Source organism: Orcinus orca, chromosome 17, assembly GCF_937001465.1.
Source record: "Orcinus orca chromosome 17, mOrcOrc1.1, whole genome shotgun sequence".
NCBI classification, from domain to species: Eukaryota; Metazoa; Chordata; class Mammalia; order Artiodactyla; family Delphinidae; genus Orcinus; species Orcinus orca.
Genome location: NC_064575.1, coordinates 23,310,779 through 23,325,826, shown reverse-complemented (window position 1 = coordinate 23,325,826; position 15,048 = coordinate 23,310,779). Strand labels below are relative to the sequence as shown.

The window sequence follows — 15,048 nt, the reverse complement described above, 5'->3', positions numbered from 1 at the left end:
TTATTGAATGCCTACTATGCACAAGGTATTGAGAATTTTGCTATAGCCTAAAACCATAAATCCAAAGAGAGTGCCGAGCTCTGCTGTTGATGGATTTTAAAAATGAAAACCATATTATCTGTATGCACATTCATCACGTGAACTCAGAATGCAATAGAACTCTACTCAAAGATGCAGTATTGTCAGGAAACATCTGATAGGGAAGGAGGAAAATTGTTGGCTTTTTAATCTAGTTTCCCTGCCAAGTCAACTGTGTGAAAGCATAATAATAGCTAAATTTATTCAGTGCATTCTGTGTGCCAGGCACTGTTCTAAATGCTTTACAACCTTGATATAATAGCGTGGTCTGTAGACCAGCAATGTCCCAGGAGCTTGTTAGACATGCAGAATCTCAGGGGCACCCCAGACCTACGGACTCAGAAGCTGCAATTTAAAGTTTCCAAGGCATGTAGTAGAGTCTACGTATTATCTTATTTAATCTCTGTAACCATCCTATAACAGAGGTATATTATTATCTCCATTTTAAAGTAGGAAACTGTGGGAAGAGAAGTTAAGTAACTTGCCCAGAGCAAAGTAGGGATTTTTAACTCAGGCAAAATAGTTTCCACGTTCATGCTCTTATTCATATCGCCAAACTTTTCTGCTTTATCTTCTCTCTCCCAGATGGATGAAGCAGACATAATAAACATTTCTACTTATTATCATCTTGGTTACGTAGTCACTGTTTACAAATCTATTTGAGATCCTTAAAGTAAAAGTACTTTTTATGGGTTAGTTATACAAAGTAAAATTTAAGCATTCCTTTCTTGGGAGTACTTTTTACCACAAGTACTGTTTACAGCAGTGTGTTTTTACGTCTGCCTCACCTGCCTTTAACACACCAGGCACACTCCTACCCCAGGGCCTTTGCACTTGCCCCATATATTTGCATGCCTAGCCTCTCACTTCCTCAACTCTTTGTTTAAATAGTACATTCTCTAGAAGCCTTCCTTGACTACCTTACTAGAAATTACAACTGTCCTTTTTTTAAAAATATTTATTTATTTACTTATTTGACTGTGCTGGGTCTTAGTTGCAGCGTGCGGCATCTAGTTCCCCGACCAGGGATCAAACCCCGGCCCCCTGCATTGAGAGCATGGAATCTTAACCACTGGACCACCAGGGAATTCTCACAACTGTCCGTTTCTAAGGTGATTCAGAAAGGAAAGAAGAAGCCTATTCCAAAACTGAAGAAAAAGAGAAGGTTTACAAGCAAAGCAGGCCACGCAGAAAGAGGTCAACATATTAAAGAAGAAAAAGATCCATACATCTCCCGTCTTCCTGTGGCTCTGGACACTGAAACTCTGAAGGCAGGGCATGTACCTTCAGAAGAGTGCATCCAGGAAGAATAAGCTTGACCACTGGGCCACCCTTAGGTTCCCCCTGATTTCCGAGTGGGTCATAGAGAAATGGAGACCAACAACACATGTGTTCACTGTGGTTGTCAAGGGCAGATCCAGCAAGCTGTGAAGAAGCTCTGCTACTCTGATATGGCCAAGGTCAACACATTGAGGAAGGAAGAAGACATACCTTAGACTAGACCTACCATCATGCTTTAAATGTGGTCAGCGAAACTGGGATCATTTAGGTGGAGTCCAGCACATCTGTTTTAAATATATTAATTAAGGTTTCCTGTGATCCAAGAAAAAATTATAGCTGTGCCTTACACCCCACCCCCAACACCTCTATTCCCCTCCTCTGCTTTGTTTTCCTCAGTAGCACTTTTTATAACTGTTTTTTCCATTATAGTGCAAATTTCCGTAAGGACAGAGATTTTTGTTTGTTTCATTCATTGTGCATCCCTCCCTATCCCCAGCTGTTAGAAAATTACCTGGCACAATACAGGTGCTTTATAATATTTCTTGAGTGAATGAATGAATGAACAAATGAATAAGTGACTGGTTCCTACCTGACTGCAAACTTCTCAAGGTGCTGATGATGTTTTACTCAGTTTTATATCTCAAAATTCTAGCAGTGTATTGGTAAAATAAATGTTTATTGAAATGGATTTGTTGCATTGAGAGCATAGCTATAGAAGTTTAATTTGGACATTTATGTCACCAGAATCCTTTTGCCTGTTGTTCAGAAAAGGTCAGATAAAAAATCTGGGGCTTCCCTGGTGGCGCAGTGGTTGAGAGTCCGCCTGCCGATGCAGGGGACACGGGTTCGTGTCCCGGTCCGGGAGGATCCCACATGCCGTGGAGCGGCTGGGCCCGTGAGCCATGGCCGCTGAGCCTGCGCGTCCAGAGCCTGTGCTCTGCAATGGGAGAGGCCACAACAGTGAGAGGCCTGCGTACCGCAAAAAAAAAAAAATCTGGATATTGTACTACAATTCATAAGCGAAGCCCACTCAGCTGTAATAAAGGATAATTATGTGTTGTGCATTTCATGTCTACAGTTTTGAGAGTTTCATACTTGATAGGCGGTTTTTATTTGATATATAAACATCTTACTATCTTGTAAATGTATCACTTTTTACTTGATGCTATTGAGTTACTTTAAGAAGGTTTTCTGCATGTCAAAATTGTAAAAGCTATTATTTGATGTAGCAGTTGCTAGGGTAACCATCTTAATGAGCAATTAAGCATGTGAAGTCAGTGGAACTCATCCATGTATAAAATTTCAACTCCAGTGGTTCAGAAAGAGACGCATCATTATTTTCATGTTTTAAAATGAAATTAAAATTTTAGTCATGTGGGACTTCCCTGTTGACGCAGTGGTTAAGAATCCGCCTGCCAGTGCAGGGGACACGGGTTCGAGCCCTGGTAAGGGAAGATCCCACATTCTGTGGAGCAACTAAGCCTGTGCACCACAACTACTGAGCCCACGTGCCACAACTACTGAAGCCCACGTTCCTAGAGCCCGTGCTCCGCAACAAGAGAAGACACTGCAGTGTGAAGCCTGTGCACCTCAATGAAGACCCAACACAGCCAAAAATTAATGAATTAATTAATTTTTAAAAAATGAACCTCAATCTTTATTTCATACCATATGCTAAAAACTAACCTGCAATGGGTCATAGACCTCCATGTAAAGCAAAAATTCTAAGACTCCTTAGATAAAAGCATAGGAGAAAATCTCAGCAATATTGGGTAAGGCAAGACTTTCTTAAATAAGAAAAGCAAAAAGAAAAAGTTGATAATTTGAATTTCATCAAAATAAAAACTTTTGCTCTTCAAAAGTCACTGATGAAAAATTAAAAGGTAAGCCAAAGCTGGGAGAAAATCTTTGCAAAACATATGTATAATAGACAATTTGAACGCAGAGTATAAAGAGTGCTTAGAGCTCAATAAAAACAAACAAAAAACCTTGATAATAAATCGGCAGATTTGAATAGACACTCCACCAAAGACAATATATGGATAACAAGTAAGTCAACAAGCATATGAAAAGGTGTTTAGCATACTTAGTATTTGCATGTTTGGGAAACACAAATTAAAACCGAAATGAAATGCCACTGCACATGCACTGGTGTAGCTAAAAAGGTTGATGATACCAAGTTTGGCGGAGGATGCAGAGTGCCTGGAGCTCTCATGCTTTGCAAATAGTACAGACATATTGGAAAACACTTTGGCAGTTTCTAATAAAGTTCAACATACACTTACACAACCCAGCACCTTGCTCTTATGTATTTATCCAGGAGAAATTGAAAAAAAATTCTTCACAAAGACTTGTATAAGAAGTTAATAGTTTATTCATAATGGCCCCAAACTTTAAATAATCAAACTGTTCATCAACAGGGTAAATTATAAAAATACTGTAGAATATTCATTCATGTCTTCTATAGAAATTAAGAGAGGAATATGTTTGTATATGGGTATATATGTATATGTGTGTGTGCATATATCAAAGGGTTGGTGAATGGGCAGGAAAGGGTAAACAGGAGGGCACATTTACCCACCCACTAACACTTTCCCATATTCTTCATTCTATTCTCCCTGTGGGTGGAGTTTATGTTTGATGTCAATTCCCTTTGGGCTAAAGAACTTTCAGCATTTTTTTAGTGCGGATCTGCTGACAATAAACTGTATCAGTTTGGGTTTATCTGTAAATGTATTCATTTACATTTCTTTTTTTTAAATAATTTTTTAAAAATTTTATTTATTTTATTCATTTATTTTTGGCTGTGTTGGGTCTTCGTTGCTGCACACTGGCTTTCTCTAGTTGCAGTGAGCGGGGTCTACTCTTCATTGCGGTGCGCGGACTTCTCATTGCGGTAGCTTCTCTTGTTGTGGAGCTTGGGATCTAGGCGTACAGGCTTCAGTAGTTGTGGCACACGGGCTCTAGAGCTAAGGCTCACTAGTTGTGGCGCATGGGCTTAGTTGCTCTGCAGTATGTGGGATCTTCCCAGACCAGGGCTCGAACCCATGTCCTCTGCATTGGCAGGCAGATTCTTAACCACTGCGCCACCAGGGAACTCCCCATCAGGGCTTTAAAAGCTAAATTAATTTCTCTCCCTTCCATTCAATTATTTTCTTCCAAGTACTTTCCTGTTCTCTTTTTTCCAACTTGCCTCTTGGTGTTATTTTTCTTTCACTCCTGACTTTTCATTTCTTGCACTTTTCTTCCTCTTTCTCATTTTTTCCTGTCCTTTCCCCTTTTCCCTCTGACCTCTTTCAACCTCCTTTCCGTAAGTTATTTTTGTTTTCCCACTTATAATTCATATTTTGTACCAGCTTTACTGAGATATAATTCACATACTACACCATTCACACATTTAAAGTGAAGATTTCAATGGTTTTTACTATATTCATGAAATGGTGCAACCATCAACACAACCAACTTTAGAATATTTTTATCATCCCCAAAGAAACTCTCTGCCCTTTAGCCATTGCTCTCTGATCCGCCCATTCTCCCAGCCCCAGGCAAACACTAATCTAATTTCTGTTTCTACAGATTTGCATATTATGGAAATTTCGTGTAAATGGAATCGTATAATATGTGGTCTTTTGTGACTGGCTTCTTTCACTTAGCACTTTGTGTAATGTTTTCAGGGCTCATTTACATTGTGATATTAATCAGAGCTTCATTTCTTTTTATGGCCAAATAATATTTCATTATATGGATATACCAATTTTGTTTATGTTTATCACTTAATGGATATTTGTGTTGTTTCTTGGCTATTAGGAATAATGCTGTTATGAACATTCATGCACAAGTTTTTTTATTTGTTTTTTTGTGTGTGTGGTACGCGGGCCTCTCACTGCTGTGGCCTCTCCCGTTGCGGAGCACAGGCTCCGGACGCGCAGGCTCAGCGGCCATGGCTCACGCGCCCAGCCTCTCCGCGGCATGTGGGATCTTCCCAGACCGGGGCACGAACCCGTGTCCCCTGCATCGGCAGGCGGACTCTCAACCACTGCGCCACCAGGGAAGCCCCATGCACAAGTTTTTGTGAGGTTGTATATTTTCATTTCTATTGGAGTGGAATTGCTGGATCGTATGATCTATGTTAAACTTTTTTGAGGAACTGCCAGGCTGTTTTGCAAAGTGTCTCCACAACTTTACATCCCCACCAGCAGTGTATGAGGGTGTTGATTTCTCCATATCCTCACCAACACTTATCTGTCTTTTTAATTATAGCCATCCTAGTGGGTGTGAAATGATATTTCATTATGGTTTTGATTTGCATTTCTCTGACACTAATGACAGCATCTTTCCATGTGCTTATTAGCCATTTTCATATCTTCTTTGGGGAAATGTGTTTTCAGATACTTTGCCCAGTTTTCAACTGGGTTGTCTTTTTTATTATAGAGTTATAAGAAGTTTTAAAATGTATATATTCTAGATACAAATCTCTTATCAGAAATACAATTTGGAAAAGTCTTCTCCCATTTTGTGGGTCATCTTTTTACTTTCTTGATAGTGTCTTTTGAAGCAAAAAGTGTTGAGTTTTTAAGAAGTCCTAATTATTATTTTTTCTTTTGTTGCTTGCTTTTGGTGTCATATAAGAAATCATTGCCAAATCCAAGGTCATAAGGATTCACTCTTATATTTTCTTCTAGGAGTGTTGTAGTTTTAGCTCTTGTATTTAGATCTTTGATCTATTTTAGTGAATTTTTATTTACAATGTGAGGCAGGAGTTTTAAATTCATCCTTTTGCGTGTGGATATCTTGTGTTAACCCCATTTGTTGAAAAGACTATTTTTGCCCATTGAATAGTCTAGCACCCTTTTCAAAAAATCAATTGATGGGTTTATTTCTGGACTCTCAATTGTATTCCTTTGAACTGTATGTCTATCCCTATGTCACTACCACACAGTCTTAATTATCATTACTTTGTAGTAAGTTTTGGAATTGGGAAGTGTGGGCTCTCCAACTTAATTCTTTTTCAGGATGGTTTCATAATTCATTTTAATTTGAAACATGTTTTTTATCTTCTGTATACCAGGGAATATGTGAAGGGAACAAGACAAGAATGCCCAGCCAGGAGAGAGATGTGTTTAAAGAAGAATTAACAATATATGATGGAGAATTCCCTGGTGGTTCAGTGGTTAGGACTCGGAGCTTTCACTGCCGGGGCCTGGGTTCGATCCCTGGTCAGGGAACTAAGATCCTGCATGCCTCGCAGTGCGGCCCAAAAACAACAACGACAGCAACAAAACAATGTATGGTGGCGATTAAGGTAGGAGAATTATAGCTACTTATAAAAACATAACAGGGAGTCTTAGCCAAATCTGGTAATTGTGCAAGACTGACTGAGGAAACAAGGGTCAGACTGAACGCTGGGGGAAGGAATAAGAGATAACCAGAAGAAGAGAGAATATACCCCATTCTAAGCCATTCCAAGGAATAGCTTTTGTGAATCTTGGAGTCAAGGCATGGCTGTAAAAAGACAGAACAAAGTTCAGAAAAGCTTTAGTAGAGAGTGCAAGAAAAGAGGTAAAATTTGAGTAGAGTAAAAAGGCAAGATAGGGTCTGCTTTTTATCTCAAAGACAATGATGGGTCATTGTGGGCACTGAAAGAATGATGGGAGCCTTGGAGGCATGGTCATTTTACATGCACAAGAATCCCTTTGGCTGTAGAGTAGGCAGTGGATAGGTGGGTGCAACACCAAAGAAAGGAAAACCAGTTAGGGGGCTTTTGAAATGAAAGGTGATGTGACCCAGAGTATGATGGTGGCAAAAAACAAAAAAAAAAAGTGGAATGACTGTGAGAAACTTCCAGAGCAGAGTCTAACAGGACTTGGCGATTCTTTAGATGTGAGGGATAAAAGAGAGACAGGAATCAAAGATGGCTCCTAATTTCTCTTAATATGGAACTTGTCTATATTTTGAGTATGTTGCAGATATTGAATAGAGATGAGCCAATTTTAAAAAAAATAAAATGAGAGAGGAGAATGTTTTATTTCTCAAAAATCTCCCAACAAAAAAATTAAGTTGCCTGTAACTTGTGTGGTCTCTGAGTACTGTGTTTTGTTGTTGTTTTTTAAGGCCGCTCTGAGTGATCCTTTAAAAAAAAAAAAAACAGGTTTAACCAGGGAATATGAAAACCAAGCGAGAGGGTGTGACTGTAGGAGTTTCATGACACCCAGGTGGCATGCCTGGTGATAGACAGAACGACTTCTCCCCATCTACTGACGTCTCCTTCTAGGACCGTTCCCCAAGTGGTCCCCCAGCTTCCTATTTCCAGTCATGCCCTCTATCAGTGCAGTGCAACCAGAATGATTTCTCACAAAGGTACATCTCAACTTGTCACCTCCTTTGCATAAAACTTTTCAGTGGCTTCCTGTTGCCGTGAGGACAAAGTTCAGACCTTTTAACAGTTTTCACGTTTCTGCATAATCGGACTCCTGCCGGCCTGGCTGACCTCTTGCCACGTCCTCCCTTATGCTCTGTGCACCAGGCACACTGAACTGGTGCTCTCAGTTCCTTCAACGTGCTGTGCTCTCTCTCTCTCACCTCTTGGCTCTCTTTTGCATCAGCTTTCTTTGCCTGCTACTATGCCTACTTATCTTCCAGGTCTTGAGTTACACATCAGTTTCTCTGGAAAGCCCCACTGACGTCAAATCTTGGTTCGGGATCTCCTGTGTAGCAGCCTCAAATGCCCTAGGCCAATGGACCTGCTGGGGCTTCGCTCTCTTTTGGTCTGGCTTGTCCAGGCATAGATTTTATTTTATTTGTTTTTAATAAATTTATTTATTTATTTTTGGCTGCGTTGGGTCTTCATTGCTGCCCATGGGCTTTCTCTAGTTGCGGTGAGCGGGGGCTACTCATCGTTGTGGTGCACAGGCTTCTCACTGTGGTGGCTTCTCATCGCGGAGCACGGGCTCTAGGCGCGTGGGCTTCAGTAGTTGTGGCTCGTGGGCTCTAGAGCGCAGGCTCAGTAGTTGTGGCACACGGGCTTAGTTGCTCCGTGGCATGTGAGATCTTCCAGGACCAGGGCTCGAACCCGTGTCCCCTGCATTGGCAGGCAGATTCTCAACCACTGGGCCACCAGGGAAGTCCCGGGCATAGATTTTAGACTCTGATAAGAGTGAAGGGACTGTGTTTCCTTCAAGTCCCCATAATGAGAATACTGATGCTCTCAGCCACTGGGAGGTAATGAGCTGGTGCCTGCTCTACAGATACCAGCAAGTATCTGCTCTACTGAGACTTGATTTTGCCAGGAGATAGTCTGAAGATAGAGTTATGTCCCTTTGTGAAGGCTGAATAGGGAATCAGGTCTTAAAAGGCCAACCCACATCCATTGCACAAAAGAATAAGCAGCGAATCCCCAGAGTTCTACCCCATATTTTTAGCCCGGGCAATTTTTAAAGCAGCTGTATCCAAACCTCCTCGTCAACAGCAAAACCAAATCGTTTTCAGTAAACCATTCGTCCAATACCCTGCACTGAGTAATGCTACTTGCTGACATTTCTTTCACCATCAACTCCCCACAAAATGGACTCCAAGATAGATAAATGAGGAAACTTGTTACAAGAAATTGTTACTGTATTTATAAACCAGTTAAAAGTGAAACAATAAAAATTGAGACAAGGAGAGCAAGAAAAATTGAAGTCCTGTGCTCCTCTCTGGGCATAATTACCTGGTAGGCCAGTTATCTGTTCAGCGTACTCCTACTTCAAGGTAGTATTTGTAATAAAAGAACACCAGTCTTTCTGGTCTCTTTAGAGGCAAGCAACAAGCTCATCTAAACTCCTATCAGTCTATTCACAACTGGCTTAAAAAATAAGGAATTAGGAGAAAGGGAAGGAGGGAGAAAACAAATTTCTTCATTAACTCATTGGGAAGTCTTAGGACCTCCTGAAGAAGCTCCCTTTTTTGATCCCAAATCTCACAATCATAGTGTAGTTCCAGTTCTACATAAGCATCCATGAATGGTTCTCTAACTGGAGCACATGCTCTCAAACCCAAAGTCAAACGCCCAGGCCAAGAAAACTCAAATCTCAAATAAAATCTCAAATAATCCAATAATATCTATTCCCCAGGTAATGGCAAATAGTATAACAATGTTTGTGAACAAAGACCCACATTTGAGAAAGTCCTGCTGCGCCCTTATAAACACAGACACACACATACACCCACACACACTTTATCTTTGAGGGCCAAAGTTTTGAAAAGAAATCTGGACCAGGGTAGGCAAAGAGCTGGAAAGGATGATAAAATCCTGGAGGGATAATTTACCATTAGGATAGGAGGAGAGAGGATAGGTGCGCTGTCTTCTGTACCATAGTCCGAAGGGGAAAAGGGACTTGTTATTGGTTCTGGGTCTGAGAGGGGCCACATGTGGAACAAACTTGGTTTGGGATGAACTGGTGGCCAGCTTGAGCCCTAAGGAAAAGATTCTTCAAGTGCATCTGAAAGCTGGTTTCAGTGTGGAGAACCTCTTGGAAATTTGATTGGTCCTGGGGAAAGGGAAGCAGGCAGCTCTCTTTCTTCTGCAGAGAGTGCCACAAGCCCTCACTGTTTCCTGTTGAATGGGGCGATTTACTTGCTGTGCGTGGTGGGAAGGCAGCGCGGCAGGGCCAGGACCTGGTGAGTCCGCAGCCAGTGCAGCAGCTTGTAGCCTGTGAAGGAGATCTGCTTGCCCATAATGCAGTCGGGCTTCTCTGGTGCTGGGACAGCAGGGCTCAAAAGGCTTCAGGTGCCCGGGCAGTGCCTTCCCATCATCCTCCTTGCTCACCTCGGGGTTGGTGTAAATCAGGGTGGCGTATCGGCAGTGGAGGGCCTCCACGCTGTAGTTGCCCGCGTCCACCAGGGCTGCCTCTCGCTGGTCCTTCCCACACAGCCTCAGGGAGCAGCCCAGGTATCGCAGGATGGCATTGGACTGGTACAGGGTGAGGTCTCCATTCTGGAACTTGGGGAGCTGCCCGTACAGTTAGGAGGCCTTGAGTGGGCACTGCAGCTGGGTCTCCTTGGTCACCACCTCCTCCTTCCAGCTCTGGCCCTGGCCAGCCCGCAGCACGTGTGTGGCCTTGGCAGACCCTGGAACAGAGAAGTAGACAGTGGTGTGTGGCGTCAGGGTGGTGGCAGAGCTCAGGCCAGTGTGGAGGATCTTTCGCAGAGGTTGACGTGGAGGAAAGGGACCACTGTGGTCTGCAAAGGAATTAGCATAAATAGCGTCAAGCAGCAACCAGTGCAGGACAAGAGGTCTGAACTACATCCCCCTAAACAGCTGGTTTAGAAGTGGTACCAATAACTTGGCTGTTAAACTTCTGTGCCACCTCCTTTCAGAGTCTCTCAGGTTTACCACCACCTGCTTCCTGACCAAACCCAGGCCACTCCCTGAACGTCCCTCCCCCATGCCATCACCACCTTCTGTCTTGTGGTTTAATATTGACATTTGGCCTAAAATACACCTGGAGTCCATGGGTTTTACCACAAGAGACTTTTTCTTGGCCTTGCCAAGTGGCTTGTGGGATCTTAGTTCCCCAACCAGGGACTGAACCCGGGCCATGGCAGTGAAAGCACTGTCCTAACAACTGGACCACCAGGGAATTTCCCCTTAAGAGATTTTTTTTTTTTAATGTAAACACCAAATCGTGTAACTTGTTGATAAGTAACACTTTTTAAGCACATCAACCATGGTACTCTCACTGAGGAATTTATGGCCCTGAAGAGACTTAACCCTGGAGTTTGCAAAGTCCCCTCAGAACAACTTCTTTGGAGAGAGACTTGCTAACTGCCCTGGGAATTTGCTTTCACAGGAGGCCAAGGGAGCAGGTGCCTGAGCAGCTGGGAGAGAGTTTCCTGTTTACAATGTAAACCCGCCATGGTTCACGCTCCTTCAGGCCCAGATTCTGGCCAGACAGTACAAAGATGAGTCATCAAAAAGGAATACAGGAAAAACAAAAGGGGAATGAAGCAGTATAAAAGAGGGGAAAGAAATTAAATAGATAGAACCGATAATATCTAAAACAGGACCTATAAGAGACTAAAAAGACAGGAGGTTAGATGGTTAGAGCTAATATTTCCAACTTTAGGAATAAAAAAAATGAAATATTAGGACTTCCCTGGCGGTCCAGTGGTTAAGAATCCATACTTCCACTGCAGGGGGCATGGTTTTGATCCCTGGTCAGGGAACTAAGATCCCACATGCCACATGGTACAGCTAAAAAAAAAAAAGAAAAAAAAATATTTTGGGAGGGAATATTCCAATATCTAATAAAATTTAAACTAGTGATAACTTTTGACCAAAAAATATACTTCTCAGAATTTATCCTTCAGTAAGTCATATAAATGTATAAAGATAAATGTACAAATGTTAGGGATGACTCCTGCCAAAAGCCTAGAGTTGTTCTTGACTTTTGTCTCCCTCACCATCACCATTCTGCCCCATTCAATCCATCAGCATATCCCATGAATTCTCTATTCAATATACACCCTGAATCTGACCACTCCTCACTATATTCCTAGAACCTCAGTGAGTCACAGCTTTTCTCAGAAATGGATTCCTACCTGGTCACTCTGCTTTTGTGCTTGCCCTCCAAACAGTCCATTAGCTACTTAGCAGCTATATTGATCTTGTAAAATCCTAGATAAATTCATATCACATCCCTGCTTAAATCTTTCATGGCTTTCTGTTGCACTCAGAATAAATTGCAAACCTCTTACCAGGACACTAGGGACCTCTCATAGCAGCCACCACTCTCCCATCCTGCTAGCTCCATCCCAACCCCACTGGTCTTCTCTGGGTTCCTTGAACAAGCCAAGTTGGCTCCCATCCCTGGAACTGAGCACCTGCTCTTCTCTCTACCTGGAAAGCACTTCTCCAGATCATCATGTGGTCTGACCTTCTTATTCTTTAGTTATCTGCTCTAGTTCATCTTCTTGAGGAGATTCCCTCATGACCAACCAAGAATAAAACTTCTCTTGTTATCTCTAGCCCCTTTCCAGGTACCCCTTTACTTACCACTTACCCATTTAATTGTTTGCTCTCTTTATCCCCCTTCTACTCACTTACATTGAGGTTAGGGACATCATCTATTTCACTGCTGCCTCTTTAGCACCTAGAACAAAGCCCGCCACATAATAGGTGTTAGTATTTTTTGAATGAATGAATGAATGAATAAATGCTGGACATTTTCTTAAGATGCATACTTAACTGAAAGAAAAAGCAAGCTTCAAAATGTGTACAATGCTGCTATATTTAAGATAGAGAACCAACAAGGACCTACTGTATAGCAATACTCTGTAATAACCTGAATGGGAAAAGAACTTGAAAAAGAAGATACGTGTATATGTATAACTGAATCACTTTGCTGTACACCTGAAACTAACACAACACTGTTAATCAACTATACTCCAAGATAAAATAAAAATTTAAAAAATAATATGTACAGTCAAGCCCCATTAATATTAATACAAATATCTTAGTATACATTTGTATTCGTATTATATATAATATTTGAATGAATGCATGGAGGTTTTTCAAAATATATTTGTTATTGAGGTATAAGTGACATATAACATTGTGCTAGCTTAAGGTACACGATTTGTTGATTTGATACTTTTATATATTGCAATGTGATTACCACCATAGCTTTAGCTAACACCTCTGCCGCATCACATCACTTCTTTTTCGTAGTGAGAACATTTAAAGTCTAGTCTCTTAGCAACTTTGAAGTATATATGCAGTATTGTTGACTATAATCACAAGGCTGGCCATTAGATCTCCAGAACTTACTCATCTTTTAATTGCGAGTTTATAACCTTTGACCAACATCTCTCCAATTCCCCTACCCCCAGCTCCTGGTATCTACCATTCTACTCTGTTTCTACAAGTTCAGCTTTTTTAGATTCTCACATATAAGTGAGATTATACAGTGTTTGTCTTTCTCTCTCTGACTTATTTCACTTAGCTTAGTACCTTCAAGGTCTGTCCATGTTGTTGCAAATGGCAGGATGTCTTTCTTTTTCGTGGCTGAATAGTATTCCATTCCAATAAATATATCACGGTATCGTTATCCATTCATCCACTGAGGGACATTTAGGTTGTTTCCATGTCTTGGCTATTGTGAATAATGCTGCAATAAACATGGGAGTGCAGATATCTTTTTTTTTTCTTCTTTGGCCGAGCTGTGCAGCTTGCGGGCTCTCAGTTCCCTGACCAGGGATTAAACCCAGGCCATGGCAGTGAAAGCCTGGAATCCTGACCACTAGGCCATCAGGGAACTCCCAGATATCTTTTTGATATCCTGTTCTATTTCCCAGGACTTACTAACTGAATAAAGTGGAAAGTTTAAAAATGGTGTATAAAGTCAAGTACCATTTATCTTAGTACTAATATCAATAAAATATCTTTTATGTATATGTATATATGCACCCAAATCTAGATGAATATACATCAGTTATTCACAGTGATTATCCCTGCTGAGGGGATTTGGGGATGATGGCTTTCTACATTATACATTTCAGTAAAATTTTTATTTTTCTATTAACCATAAATATTTTAATCCAAAAAAAATTTGTATTAAAAATAAAATCAAGGGCTTCCCTGGTGGCGCAGTGGTTGAGAGGCCCTCTGCCGATGCAGGGGACATGGGTTCGTGCCCCGGTCCGGGAAGATCCCACGTGTTGCAGAGCGGCTGGGCCCGTGAGCCATGGCCGCTGAGCCTGCGCGTCCGGAGCCTTTGCTCCACAACGGGAGAGGCTGCAACAGTGAGAGGCCCGCGTACCGCAAAAATAAATAAATAAATAAATAAATAAATAAATAAAATTAAATCAAGTAAAGTTGAAACATTTAGAATGACAATGATGCTGGAAGCCAATTAGATAAAAGGTTACGATGTGGAAGTTAAGTGATATAAAATTATGATTGTATAGTTTTATATGATTATATGAAATGATGAAATTAAAATACACGGGTAAAAAGTTTCATTAAAGTGCATGTCTCCACTCTGCTCTCTGCCAGGAGCCTGTATGGTATGGACTCAATGATCTGTTCTAAAGTCCTCTGTCACTCTGGTTGGGTTCATCCAGTGAGGAGTCCCAGTAAGAAAAATGAAGGAAGAGGAAAGCAAGCTAAGTCAGGGTATTTGTCCCCCTTCCTCCCTCCCCAAGAGGTCTCATTAAGTTGGCTGCATCCCTCGACGGGAAATCCCCATTTTTCTTGGGGCCACTAACTGTACAGAGTCCTATTCTCTGTGGTCCTGACAGCTATTCCCTCCCCTTACCCTTTCCAGTGGTGAGCCCCAGCTCCTAAATTCACACCTTTGTAAATAAACCCTCCTCGTTACCTGAGGCCATCGGTTTCTTGCTGGGACTCTGGCAGACACTTTTTGGATAAAAATATGCATGTTCCTAAATTGTTCTTCCTATTTCCCATGATCCAGAAATCATCCAGAAAAACAAGACTCCTTGTGAAGCTACACCTCTGGTATTAAAGCCTTCCTTCTCCATCTTGGGGCACGGCAAACTTTTTCCATAAAGGGCAGATAGTAAATATTTTAGGCTTTTTTTTTTTTTTAATTGAAGCATAGTTGATTTACAATGTCATGGTAATTTCAGGTGTACAGCACAGTGATTCAGTTATACATACATATATATCTGTTAGTTTTCAGATTCTTT

At 41.4% G+C, this 15,048-nt stretch overlaps 1 pseudogene; it reads right to left on the bottom strand.

Annotated features, from left to right (window-relative positions):
- Positions 1-9,966: 9,966 nt before the first annotated feature.
- LOC101281010 (glutathione S-transferase P-like) lies at positions 9,967-14,727 on the bottom strand (annotated as a pseudogene).
- Positions 14,728-15,048: the final 321 nt, after the last annotated feature.